Source organism: Dufourea novaeangliae, unplaced genomic scaffold, assembly GCF_001272555.1.
Source record: "Dufourea novaeangliae isolate 0120121106 unplaced genomic scaffold, ASM127255v1 scaffold228, whole genome shotgun sequence".
Taxonomy (NCBI): Eukaryota; Metazoa; Arthropoda; class Insecta; order Hymenoptera; family Halictidae; genus Dufourea; species Dufourea novaeangliae.
The window spans coordinates 1,592,863-1,608,173 of record NW_015374150.1 but is presented as its reverse complement, the minus strand read 5'-3'; positions in this window follow the sequence as shown (position 1 = coordinate 1,608,173).

Sequence of the window (15,311 nt, the reverse complement as noted above, 5' to 3'; positions counted from 1 at the left end):
TATTATTTAATGAAAATGTGCCTAGATAGCGTTTTGAACAAGGAATTCATAAAAATTTGTAGAACAATAGGAATTCTTTGATCGACATTTGTCTTATTGCTTTTGACTTATTTCATTTAACTTATTTCACAATAAGTTTAATATTATAATGTTTATAAGAATCACATCTTCGGTGGAAGATGTTCAACATTATATCATCCCTTTTACAATGCGAATTGTTAATAATTATAACAGATAGAAATCGAGATATACAGAAACTTGCAAGATATGGATCGTTTTATGAAATTTCACGTGGAATAAATTTTATTTTATTGTAAATTATTAGACAATGACTATGTGTTAATGTTCGTGGTGGTTGTTAACTAAAAATTATTTAATTTAAATATACCCTAGTATAGTTTTGTGCTGACTTCCCTCTGTTTTATCGATGCTCGGTGGTACATGGCCAAAGTCACTGACAAATACCATAAGCGCCGCTAGTGGAGAATCCTTGAACTATACCACTGTATATTCCTGAGTCTGGACGCGTCAAATCGTAGAATCCAACTTACGCCTTCCACAAGTGATAAATTAACAAAAATCGGATTTCTACGATAGTGCGACAGTGGTGTACAGGGTGGTCTGGTCAGCTTTTGACGAGAAAACAACTAAATCGTGTGATATTTGACAAAATGTGACTTGAGCAGCCATCTTGTGTGCTTCATCGGTATCTGTCACAATCGCACAATTTCTAAAATTCTAATTCTTTGAACGTATGGTGTTTATTGGCGTTTCTAAGGACCAGACCACCCTGTAGTGAAGTCTACCCGTGAGTACTATACCCGTGAAAACTTCATTTGTTCCATTATCGAGGCAGAAGTTGGATTCTACGAAATCGAATGTCTCTCTCGTGCATCGCGTATACATACACGGTTCCCGTTGATTGTATGAGTGCACGGACACAGCACACGGGCCACGGAGTCTCCCCCCTTAAATATTCCTATTAATTCTGGATAGCTCGTTATTGCTTACTTTCTATTTATCACCTGATCAATGTTCGAAATAATTTAATATATCCTGAATGTAACACAGTTGCGTCTTTGTTGCTAATAATCTCTTGTCCGATTTTTCTCCACGTTGCTGCGCCTTGAACCATTCGCTTCTCGTCTTGCTTATCTTTTGCCGGATGCAGACAATTTAAATTTATTGTTTAACCTATCAGCGTGGAATAGGAGAAAGCAGGCCACTTTTACCTAATGCATCGAGGAACGACGGGCATTTCGTTGCCGGTTTCGATCGGTTCGATTGGAATCGCGGTCCGCATCACGGCGACCGAACGAGCGAACATCGCGGGGCTAACACACCGAGTGCTTCGATCCGAAATTGAATCGAGCTCTATTGTTCCTCTCGCTTCGTTTCCTGGCAAATCTACAATGTTGCAGTGAATGCGCAACGTGACCCGACTTCGCTACGACGCCAGGTAATTGCCTCTCGATTACCAGCGCTGCCTTCAACAGGCAATTTACAAACGGAAAACCAAACGTCGACAAAGTTAGGTGTGGCACAGAATTGCTCGATGCGTACATGAAATTCGCGTCGGTAACAATAATAAGAATTCTTGGTATTATGTAGAAGTTTGAGTTCTTTACCGATTTCGGTGACCTTGAAATATGTTGGCAAGGCTATTCCTATACATGTTATCGCCGATCGGCATTAGTTTCAGAGATATGCTGAAAAATATTTTTTATACTGTCGATGCACAGTGTTCATTGTACACAAATTAAGCAGAAAATATAGAACAACATTTTTTCATCTGAGGCTTAGTTTTCGAGAAAATTAAATTTGAATCACTCACACACACCATGTGCAAAAATCCTTCCGGGAGCCGGATTATGTACAATAGCACATGCCTAATTAAAACAGTTGTTCAGAATGATGACCTTCACAACATATTTCAAGGTAATTGAAATCGGCGAGGATGTGAAACATCTAAATAATTACCGAATTCGTCGTCACTTGACTTGGCTCATAAATCTTCATTCTAAAGATGATGTATAAATCTTTGAGAAGATAAATCATAGTTGTGTGGCGAAGATATAATTCGGTAACTCCATGTTCCACTCAAGTTTTTACTCATTTATACTCATTCGTGATTCAAAAAGAGATTGATTATTCGAGTTTCGATTAGGTTCTTGGGTTAGAGTTGCGACTAATTACCATCTCTGTATCTCTCGACGAAATTCACCGCAGTCGAATACCTCAAGGCGCATAATGAAGCAGCCGTTAGTAAACTATTGCCTAGGAAACCATTACCGTGGACGCTCGCCGCCCGGACGGACGCAAACGGACGGACGGAAGCGTCGCGTCGCGAGAACGTAATTTGAGGATTACGCCTGCTCGTATATTATCGCCGAACAATGGCCTAAGCGACGCCGCCTCCGTACAATCACGCACGTAATCCGCAAGGATCTTCTGAAATTCTCCGAGCCCCTTGGCTCAGTCTCTCTCTCTCTGCTTGTGCCCCGAACATAATCGGGGACCGACTAGCTGTTTCCTTAGAGCTTCCGATGTGATATCTTATGATCCGGAGGGATTAACTTCGTCGAAAGTGGACCAAATTGTTTTGTAGGTCAGGGAACTCATGCTTCCACGACGACACTGGAATTATCGATCCTTCTCGGAGAATTCTTATATGCTTGGTATACGACTAAATTGCGCGAAATTAAAGTGCATAAAACTTGCAACACCAAGATAAAAATCTGGCAATGATGGTGAATCTGGTATTTGTATTCGTGGAGAGTGTACGTCCCATGTAAAGCGTCTTTGTAACGATTCATTTCAAAAGGCTTCTTTTGTAACCATTGTCAGAGTCTTTCGTAGTGCCTTGCATGGCGAAGCTAGTGGTATAGGACCGTGACGGGTCTGCCAAGTGGTACAGAATTGTATAGACTGGGGCAAGTAGTACACAGCCGTGTGTGGTTAGACGCATACGTACTAGGTTGGATTCACCAGTAAACGAACCCGTACAAGTGCATGAACATTATTAACAAAAATATAATTAACCTGCATTTCAATTCTTTGTGTTATATTCAAACAATTTTCGCGCCATTGGTTAGAAATCCGCCACATCACCATATATCAATTAAATATCCGCCTTTCTTAGACAAATACTCTCGTATCTGGTCTGTTCGAACGGTGTAACTATCAAAGTACGCTCCAGGCATTGAAATGCAGCATTCTCAAGTGCCTGCAATAAAACCTTCAATGCACTCGATTCTGATTCGAAACTGTCGCGTTTACGCGTTACACGTCGTCACACTGATACCATTTTCGACGAAAGACGCGAGTATCACAATGAAACTGACCCATTAACGTTTGTTTTACCGGTTCGCTTTACGACGCGCATAAACCGCTCGCCGTTGGAAGTTCGACGGTGGAGGGGATTCGTTTCATAAAAACTGGGAATAAGCATCGGGGAACCGCCGTTACAACGTTCCAATTACGGTCCGATAACTTCGTCCCCCGGCAGGACGCAAGACGCGAAAAAAACTTGTGCGAGCGAAACTTTACGGTTACGTTGCCGGCTGCAGTTTTTCACTTGGCGAGCATCTCTCTAAATTTTCCACGGAGAAGTTATGCGGTCCTGGGGCTGACAGCCGACGCTGCCCCGAGAAATCGAACTTGGTCCGGTAACTTCTGGCCGGGTGGAACGACTGTTAATGCAACGTGGCTAGAACAATGCCGTGTAATTAACATTTATATTACTATTACCGTCTCGATTACCATTTATATTACCCACCAAGTATGTGGACGATAAACGAACGGGACAAATAAATGTGGAAGAGTGTATCTCGAGACCCCAGGAACGCGAACGGTGTTTTCGTAGTCGCGATTTCGGATCAGCCGCGAAATATGCTGGATACACTGTTCGCGACGAAATAGGTGACAGGGGAGAGGGGGCAGAACACAAAACAGAAATGATTTCTGTTCAAGATTACAGTGGGGTTATCGAGGAATCGAATTTCAGGCGATACCATACGGGGTAACCACCGGATCGTTTCCAATCGGTCTCGCCGTCGAGTCCTAATCCAACTCTCGAGGATCACGAACGCGTAGATGGAAATTCCGTCCGATTGACGAAAATAAATTTTTCTCGAAACCGTTCGAATCACCCTACGAGACATTGACTTGCTCCCCATGAAGGATTTACGTTTCCCAATTACGATAAAACCGTTTATTTAAGAATTTCTCGCCGGAAGCTTCGCTGGAAGGCTTTTCATTCGACTCTCTTTTCCGCTCGATGTTTCGCGGAATGAAAAAACACCACCGATGGAAAGGTTGGCCGTTCGGCAGCCCTTTTATCTTCGCCCGTTTCCCCACGGGGTCTGAAATTATCGCAGCCAGCTAGAAACGACGGGACAGCAGGGTCTCGCGGCCGGCATTAAGATGGGTGTGAAAATGGCTTTCTTTTTCCTGGGCTGGGACGGTCTTGCCTGCTAATTAAATAAAAGGGTCGCTGGGAAAACGTCACCCTTAGTTACCCCGCGGAAATTCGCACGAAGAGACCCAGGAGTCTCAAGGAAACGTCTTCGAACCGGGTTGGAGGCTCTTGGAACTCTTTCGCACCGTCCTGGCCTTCTTTTCCCCCACGGTCAGCTTTCAACGTTTTTCAAGCACATTTCACCCTCCCATTTGATCCCGGGGCACCCTAACCATTTCCGTTTCGCTTTTCTCGGTTCCACACCTCCGTTTCTTCTTCTCCTGTATACCATTCAGATATAATACGTGTAAAGGGACTCTTGTCGCGTGTTATTTCACTGTAGAATCGTGATTCTGATGTAGACACATTTGACGGTATGTATTTTCTGAACCTTGTACTCCAAGCAGTAGTGTCAAGAAGGGGTTTTATAGAATTATTCATGGTTTGGAATGAATATTCTATAGCAAATGTTGAAGATCCTTCGATATTATGTCTGTTATTATATGTTAAAATACACACTTCGCGAGTCATATCCTTCTCAAAGAAAGGTTGTCTGGTCAGGAAAGTAGTATAGACCCGTGACCGGTCAGACATGCACTGTGGGATCGTATACCTAGCAACCCAAGTGGGAGATTGTCATACCTGCGAAGAAAAGTAGAACAGTTTCCTACCTGGCCAGAAAAGGAGAATAGTGTATATTTCCTCAGTTCAGTAGCATAGGAACTGTTCAGACACGTGGTATTGGCCCTTAGTGTTGGCCACTATTTCAACTTCCAGCTTTGCTCCGAGCCACTCGTTCACTCGTTGAGATCTGTGACCTTTCACCAGTGTAGAGTACGTCACCTCGGAGGTGGTCTAGCTCACGGCCGTTTCTACAAAGCGACAGATTTTCGACTCGGAGCTAAATGGAGCCCTTCAGACACGTCGGACACACAACGCCTACCGAAAAGGTGTCCGGCCGAGCGAGAGCGAGCCAAAGCAAAGTGCACTCGGCCTACCTGAATCTTGTACAAGACCGGATAAAAGGTTCCGTAGCATCAGGGCGAATCGAATGAGCTCTTCTCCTCGCCTGCCGGAGGTCACGGGAAAGTATTGCTGAATTTCAGACTTTAAACGTTCAGACGACTCAGGAATAGGATCCAGAATGGACTGACTATAAAACACTGAAAAGTGAATGAAATCGTGAAATTTCTATTAAACAAGTCGCATAGAATATTGAAGGGTAACAATAACTATTCTACCTAAGGTAGTTAAATTCTAAGATTTAGATGAAATAAAAATCAATATCGCTAGGAACCTTCGATTCGAATTCTTCTCAATGAACTAGCTTTTCTGTCAATAGACCAGGCAATCTTATCGAATGGGCCAAACAAGTCGAGCTAAAGAACGCGTGTCGATTCACTGTATTGAATGCCGACTATTTCGATAAAATCCAGCTTACCGCAGAAAACGGCGAATTCCTATAAAGAAACTGCCTCACCCGGCGGACAGGTTAATTCGCGACAAATGGTAACGGGTATTTGGGGGAAAACGTTCGGTATCGTGTTATTCGAAAGAGGTTATACTATTCGGGCGCACGTTCCGACCAACGTGATCCTGCATTGAATGCCTTGACCAGTCGTCGAGGCGTATAAGTTTATTAAGTTCGTTCGATAAATCGTTATAGCCACCGTAAACGTGAGTATCGTGGGTCGCGGTTACGTTCGATCTGACTGGATGCAATAGTTTCGACGTACTTTCGCCAGCCAATATTGACTAACCGCCTCACTCCGATAAAGCTGCCACAGACCACCGGAACCCCGTGTAAATATTCATTTCGTCGAAACTATTGCGTCTCGGTGGCCAACGGTTTCTTCATCGAACGCGTCGTGCAATAACTGGAGTATGTCTCGAGGAAGCGTGTGGTGGGGTAGAGCCAGCTTGCCTCGGCTGGGGAATTCCTTGGTCGCACAGAGCGTTAAGGGAATTAGCGGCTACGACGGTAATAATAGACGCGCAAATGAGAAGAATGTATGCGTGCTCTCGACAATCGTCGTCGGTGCATAACCATTCCATACACGGTGCAATAATTGTTATACGCGTACCAGGCCATTGGTAATCCACTGGTTTCTATAGTTCTCGGCATGAACCGAGAAGGATCCTTCCGAAGATTTTCTTCGGCGCACGGAAGCACTTCAGGATGAAATAAGTCAAGTAATATAGACCAGTGTGCAATTCTGCGTCGCGGAAAAATAAATGGGTCGTACATCATTCAGTCGAGTAGATCTTCCTTCCGAACGGTGGTTCTTAAAGAAGTTTAGAAAATAAAATCCTCGTCGCGAAGTCACACGCAACGGCGAAAAGAAGCTTTTCGACCGCATTGTGCCTCGGCCAGTCTTAACGACACTGGGAACTTCTTCAGACGACGACCCCTCCGGTTATCGGTGCTGCCGTTGTATTTCTCTAGGCCCTGTAGTATTTTCAAGGAAAACCGACTTGGCAGCCGGGTAATGCGAAGTATCTTTCACGGTAAAGTGGTGCCGCCGCGTTGCGTGTCGCTCGCCCGGGACAAATATGTCTGCGGAATAGGGCTGAGCTCCAATTCCACGCGGAGTGCCCGCTATTTATGTTGCCTTGCTCACGATCGTTCCGTTTGTTCATATCTCCGCGGTTCTTCTTCCCTATCCCCCGTACTGTAACCGCGCCTCGTGCTTTCCCCCTTTGTGTCGAGGTCGTTTAGACGATACCCGAACCGCCTACGCGGAGATAGTTCTGGGAAGAAGCCTGACTTCGGTACTAGGCTGGAATCTGACTGCAGTAACGTCGTTAACTAATGTCGTTTTTACACGTAACCTTGTTGCATCGGAAACGGGAGGTTAGTCTTTAGTCTGGTAGATACAGGAAAAACTTCATGAGACGTCTTACCCGGAGCTCATTTGAAAGGTTTAATGTACTTGATGGCACAGAATTTCACATCGGATCAAACAAACACCCAAGCACTACGAACCGTGTCTCAGCTTGGCCAGCAGATCCGTGTCTAACAGATGTTTGTTTTCACGAGCAAGAGAGAAGGGTTCCTCGATTACTTATTGAACGATCATCTTCCTGGATTAGCAATCTTGCGTCGAGAAGGGTTCGATGGGATTGCAGAAACGTGACACAGTTTCGGGTGGAGCTAGAACTTCGATTACGCCCGAGAACGAGTAACCGTACGTACACACGCTCGGTATGGGAGGAATATTCTCCGTCTTGAATACCATTATCTTTTAAGAAAAATGCATGGTTCCCCGGGTTGAAAATAATACCCAATGTAAATACAGGCCATAATTTTGAGCGTCGTATCCTGTTACGGACTCCCCCTCCTGGAACGTTACGTCGAATTTGTTCAAATGAATATAAGACGGGGCAGATAGAAGCACGCGGAAGAAGCATTACGGGGGCGATTTTCTAAACGGCTGGATGGAATTTACTTACCGCACACGGAGAACGTGCGACGAAGTTACGAATGAATATGAATTCCGCGCCAGCTGCGCGTATATACATATATCCCCGTGAAGCTCAGCTATTCTCTTTGTGACGATCCAGTCTCTGTACTTACGTGTCGGCTGTGCTTTAATAAATAATACGCCGTACAGGAGAAGTGTGCGAGCTGGTTGACGGTCGATACACGGTGCTTGTGCTACAATGGCGATAAAGTAATCAGTTGATACGTAATCGTGCTATGTCTCGTGCAAGCTCTACTTACACTCCATCAACAATCAAAGTCACACTACGTTATTATCGAAATAGAGCAGGTATAAATTTCAACCACCGTTGCGTTTGCTCTTACTCGACGCAAGAGACACTGGGCGAGCGAGGGGGGAGCTGAATAGCTTCAGACCATTCGACAGAGTGGTAAACGAGCCAGCCAGTCGGTCGAGCATTTAGGAACACGGAATTCCCGCGAGCACGATAAACCACATTACAGTGGGTGGCCACGGGAATCTCGTAAAACTAACTCGACGTCTCCTGGGCTATATAGGCGGGGGTCCCGAGAACCGAAAGCTCAGCGAAAGCTCGACCGTTGTGGAACCGTGACGTAGTCAGCATCGGATATTACGGGGGATGTCGCGTTCTTCGACACTCCTGGCTCGATAATATCGCTCGATTTTATCATACCAATGTCATCACCAGACCATCAAATTTAGCTAACAAATTCTCTAACATCATAAATTTCTTTGGCGATCTACATTACCTTTTAAATCAAATCTATAAAAGCTCCTCTTGGTGGATTAGTCATTTAGGCAACTTATAAACATTAATTTTATACCTTTCGACATCTCACGGATAAACCTCTGAAAAGCGCCCAGACCCGATGATTCTGACCTTGACATATGTTATCAAGATCACCCTCCCGAGAAACCTTCGAAAGTTCAAACAGCCTATCATTGGTAATTAAAACTGCCTCTAGCCAACTCCGAATGACTATTTTTCTTGAACTGTCTCTAACCAACTTTGAAGCATTACACTGACCCGAGAGCTAGTCTATACGTGAAGTAATGTTGACTCTGCACACCTTGCAAACTCTACCCGTAACATAACACAGCTAAACTTAGTCTTTCTTAATGACTTTATAGTAACCAATGATCAGCGATTTGAACCTTCTGAAGATTATTCGGGAGGGTGACCTTGACTACATACGTCAAGGTCAGTGTCATTAAGTGCGGGTGCTTTTCGGAAGTTCCCCCATTTCACTTATGTAAACAAATTATGGAAAAAAGGGGGCCAACTCGTCTATAAATAAGTAAATATCGACTCTGGCTATACCGTCCAAGTGCAAGGGGTGGGAGTGTGGTACCAGATTGGCTCTCGTATCCGCGCGACGATGACGAACGGCGTCCGGGAAAAATTTAATTGGCCCGGCGGCGGCGGCCGTGCAATCGCGTCTCCGGTAACTCGAAAATCGGCGCAATCGACCGGTCCATTCCTCTCGCGGCTCGACAGCTCGACGTTCTCCCAGCGACTATCGAAGGGTGGGGGGCGGAGGCCTCGGACAGCAAATATTCCCTCTTGACGTGAAACGTTATTGCCGTCGGTACCTTTTTCCACGAGTCGGGAAGCTTTTTTGGCTGTACCGTGCATTAGACGGGCACGAAAGAAAAAAAAAAACAACACAAGAGCACACTTCTCATAAAGTGAATCGTTCCTGTTCGTATATGGCTGTCTTAGTTTCTCTGTACTTTTCCATTTGCCTGATAAAGGGACACTCCTCACGAAGATGAAAAAAGAAATGGAATCGCGTCACGAGACTCAGCCAAAGGAACGCTTTCATCTTTTATGTCGGCGGAATTGTAAGAAGCGTGGGTCTCGGTTCGAAAGTTTACGACGGGTCGCGGATGAAGAATATAGAAATCCTACCCTCACTGCTGATCTATACTGGTTGTTTCGAAAAAGTGGAACAATCCACAACATGCCTGTTCCTCGTGCAGATACAAATCGAAAAGTCTTTTACCGTTTTGTAATCTGATGTTCCAATCAGCTGAGCGGTCGTCCACACGTAAGCGCAGACCGCTGAGCTGATTGGAGTTTGTTTAATTTCTAATATCTCGGAAATGGAGCTTCAGATTACAAAACCGTAAAGGAATTTTCGATTTGTATTTGCATGAGGAATATGCATGTTCTGGATTGTTCCATGTTTTTGGGAAATCCTGTACATGTATATATTAACATCGCGCACGTCTTATTAAAACGGGTGGACGGTGGCGAGCGTAGACGTTTGTTTGACCTGAACTCCAAGCTCGTAATAAAGTACGCACACGCCGGGGATAGGAGCGACGAATGCTGTGTTCTGTTTAGAGATCAATCTGCGAAAGCACCGTCGGTTCCGAGCACGTTCCACCGGTCATGTAAAACACTGCGCAACATCGATCCCGTCCGAGCACTTTCATGAACTTTCCCACGAGGCTGTAATGCTTACACAGAGACACAACGAACGATAGCCTGGCCCGACGGTGAAACGAGTGCACTGCATGAAGCAATAGAAAATCGTTAGGGTAGGATATACGCGACGTTCTATTGAATCGTTGGGCAAGCTGGTTCAGCGGGATAATTGAGAGACATGACTTCTTTTTTATTTTCGTATTTATCAAAGCACATTCTAGTTTAACTGTCGTAGAGTGACACCAATCGTTACTCCCAAAACAATAGCAGATTTTCATTTTTAGACTTGAATGTGACATCGTGATCAACGAGGAATCGAATCGTTCAGAACTAAGGGGAATCGGTTATTTTCGTAAAATAAACGACGTCGCTTCAGGGATTGAAAATCGAATCGTTGCGAGGATGCTCCATATATGGTGCGTGAATCGCCTCTCGATAATTTTCCAATTTCGCCCCTGAATGGAAGCGAAACGTTAAAGGTTTCAATTCTCTTACCTATCAGGGGCGGAAATGGAATCACCGGTGAACTCTCTTATTTTACAGATTGAAGGATTTTTCAATAACACGGTAGTCCATTAAACCAGACCTGAACATTATTTCCTCGTAGTATCGTCGTGGATTAGAATCTGTTATCGTTGGAATTTTAAATGGTACGTATCGTCCGCGCTTTTTAAATTGTTATCATTAAAAAAAATATCATATTATTTTCAACGTACAATAAATCCAGGCGTTTTATTCCGCGTTATATATATCTATTCCTGGAGATTATTTCATTCGATAAACCACGGTGAGCACGAATGAATCATAAAAACGTGCATAGCGAAGCGATTGCCTTGTAACACAGAGCTTCCCTTTTCATGTTCATCATGACATGGAAACGCTCTATCCTGTTTAGTGTCACGGGTTTCCGTTATCGTGGCGCTGAAATACGGACGAATTAATAAAACTCCGCGATATTAATCTCCGCGGGCTAGAACTTTTTCGTGTCACGTCACAATTTTCTGCTTTGCATAATGGTGTCGAACGTCTACCACCGTGTTGTTCCCCGATGAAAATTATGTGTTTGCCAGTACAAATTACAAACAGTTGTGTTTACCTTATAACTTCTAATTAATTTTGCAAAACCCAGAATCATCAGAGCTTCATGATTGTAATTATTTATATAACAATTCACCCCGAATGATTATCGTGCCGAGAGGCATCCAACCTATTAAAGCCATTAACGTGCAATTATAACGCTTGTTTCATTTGCGTAGCGCAGGAATACAACGTGTTTACCTAACAAAATGAAGTCCAGCTGTTGTTGCTTGGCACAACTACGCGAATATCGTAATTACGCCAGAAAATTATAGAGGAACGCGTGCACTTCGTTATGTCGTGCATTGTTCTCGTTTGCCACGCAAAAGTCCGTATCCTTATTTGCAAAAAAAAACAACCCCGTTCACGGAATTATAGTAATTATTAACGCAAAGAATAGATATGATAATCGTCTAGGTTTTATCGCTCTTCGTCACACCCCGAGCGTCAACATTCCGATAGAAATGGTTTTAATTTCATTCTTTTTCTCTATGGATCTAATCACGCAACATTGTTGACAGTGTGTTATTATCGCTGAAGATTTATCGTCGAACGTTCAGTTGTTTTTCATTGTTGCTTGTCACATTTCGTACAATTTCGCTACTAAATGTCTCACAGACTCATTACGGGGAATAAAATGTACTGCTATTGATAAGTAAGTGTTTGCTATACGAATTGTCATTTTTCATTGTTTATTGTCACCCCGGTTTGCCCAAACTCCCTAATCGAACGGAACCGCATTTTTACCATGCAATAACAATGTCGACGAATCAGACCGAGTCGCGAGACACCGTGGTTTCGCGGTGCTCGTAACGAGTGTCCGAAGGACAAGACACCTCGGCCTGCTCCCTCAATTACCCTATTACGTGTGCACCCGAGAGACGGTGGCACTCGTTCTTCTTTGAGAGAACGGCGAACTTTCCTCGAACATTTCCAACTCCGTTCCTCTGCAACGGTTCTACGCGCCGTTACACGTCTACCTTCAACCCCCCTTCCCCCATGTGGAGCGGTATCTCCGGCGAAAGTTGCGAGAAGTTGAGGCTTTACAGCCGAAGCATCCACCGTCGTCGTCGTCTGTCCCATCCCTCTTCTTCTTCGCTTGTTCGTACAGGATATAAGCTGTCCCTATAAAGAGCTTACCTCTGCTACGCACCGAGTCCCGGGCCGTGGATTAAGGTCTTCGAATTCGGGATCGTTCAAGATATACGACTGAGGGAAATCGGGTCGCGAGCTGAGCTCGCTCGCGGAGTGTCTTACGTCGGGACATGATTAAAAGATCCACGAAATTCTGCTGCGTTTCGCGCGAAATGTGTCAAGCTTGGATCGCGGCTGGGGTAGGTCAACTAAAGAAATAAAATCGAGAGAAGAAGAAAAAAAGTTTTTGTTATGTAGGTTACGGGAAGAAATTGATCTTGGTGGAACCAGGAGAATGGATACGCCCATGGTCAGACAGTTCTGGGTAACGCCAGTGGGACAGTATTACAATACTGTCTGTATTGTATACATTCTGTAAGCAGCACAAGAATATAATGTAGTAGGTATGCGTTTACAATGGGACGAATAAGTCAGTCGACGAGGTACGGAGTAGTAGTGAACAGTATGCGATCAGACACGCGTATGTGTTGTATGAAATCAGGACAATGGTTGTCAGACTAGTAATGCGGGGGACTACTTTTAGTCAAACAAATATTTTAATGTCGTCTTATGTGAAGAAATTAAGATGTTCATCTGTTTTATTTGTTTATAATCTTCGGACAGGACCACGAACATTAATCATTCAGGTACACCGAGAACTTAATAGCCATAGCCGACTTGTTACGCTCGCGCTGATCATTAATACGCAGCACGGCATCGACAAGTTAATATCGATATTCCCTCGATATATATTCCTCGTTGATTGTACTCATTGCGCGTTGCGATACGTTCGCCGGTAATAACATGGTATAACGATTTCATCAACGTGGTAATCACGAATCTGTTTCGTGCGCCTTTCCATCATCGCGAAAGAATTCTGTAGAGTTCTGATTTCGCAAGCTACACGTTCAACGGAGGGTGCAAGAAAGAAGGCTCGTCTCTTTATTATAAATCGGGGACGAACTCGCAGCGAACAATTCAACTGGCTGGTAGCGAGTCACCGAACAGATAACGGTCTTTGCAAAGGGCTGGGCAACAGGCGAAGTTAGGAGGGCCGTGCCATTTTATTGCAGTGGTGTTTCAATTTAGCACCCGTTAAAAGAGTTTCGGTGCTTTTATCGCGGAAAGTTCGGCTCGGCCAGGTAGAAAATAAGCAAAGAAAACGCGCGGCCGTTGGGTTCGGGCAGAACGAGGTTAAGGGACATAGGTAGAGAGCTCGAAGTCGAAGAAGAGTAGGAAGAAACTTGGATGCACCGTGCCATGGCGTGACGAGGCACGAGAGACGTACCCGTGCCGCGGCGATTAACACCTGCCTGTTAAATTAACTTCGTATTGTACTAATTCCACCTGGTATCTTCGTACCCCGCGGCAACTTTCGGTACAATTAACGACCATCGCGATTTCCATGTCGAGATTATCATTTCTTCCTGCACCGAACGACTAGACAGAATACAGTAGTAAAGGCGTGTCACTCGCCAGACAAGTAGTATAAGATCGTCACCGATCAGACAAGGGTGACAAGATCCGATGCTCAAACAAGTAATATATAGATTGTTACTAACACTTTGAATGATATGAACCGGTGATTAATCAGACAAGAAATACGACTACAGTAAATTTTTCATGAGTGTTCGAAGCCATTGACAAGGAGAGGTCCCCAGGTGTAACGTTGATTTTTTAATGAAGTTTAGCACAGTGATAGACTTAGGAATTTTGAAGCCAATGATATTTGTTTCAGCTGCATATGGCCATTAGTTTATGAAGTATTCAATGTTCAGTGCCGAGGAGCCTTCGAACTCTCATCCAAGATTTCCTGTAGCAATAATAACGGCTTCCATTAAAATGACAAGAGTTACAAGTTGATTGTTGTTCATATGCATAATGCATAACGGCACTTACCCAGCCATAAATCATTAGTATGAATTTCTCACTCGGCCATCAAGCACAGGACTTACGTATTCAGCAAGTGGTAGGTGAATAATCAGCTACACGTCTTTCCGTGTGCCAAATCAGTACTTGATTGCGAAACCATCGCGAACGTGCACGTCACGTTAATTGCAAAGGAGGTCGACATCGATCGCGAATAAGTACGATTTCGTGTTCTTATCGGTGAATCGCTTCCCAACAACGGCCCCAAGACACCTAACGTACCGTGACTGCAACATTGTCGAGGCGAGACGTTGCATTCGACCCTTCCCCGGATTTCGATATTTCTGTGGCCCGATTCGCGGTTGACTTAATCCATTTTCACAGGATTCCAGGCCAAGATATCGGGGCCCGGCTCTTGTAATAACGTTCGCCACCGGGCGTGTTAAAGCTCGCTGGAAGTTTCGAGACTTCGGCCGAAACCGCGCACGTCTATCGGCCGAAGCTATTCCCGCAACTTTCGCGGTGGGTGAGAGAGGAAGAGAGAGATAGAGAGTTTCGTGAAATAACTTTTCCTTCCGAAGAGCGGAACGGTTCCGTTCGTATCACGACGGGCGTGCTACTTTGCGTTCAATTTCCTGTCTCATCGTTTCCCTATCGAATGGCGAAAACAAACGACCAAGTTTATCCGGCTCTCTCTTCCTTGGTCTTCCGTCAACAGGCGGAAAAACCGGCAACCCACGTCAGAGAGATCAGACGGAAAGTTACGTCGGATTTCGGAGGAATCGACGGTGAAATATCGTATGCACACGGTTCACGAGTAATGTTTTATTGAATGTATAATTAGAATGTAATATTTACATTGATTCCATTTACC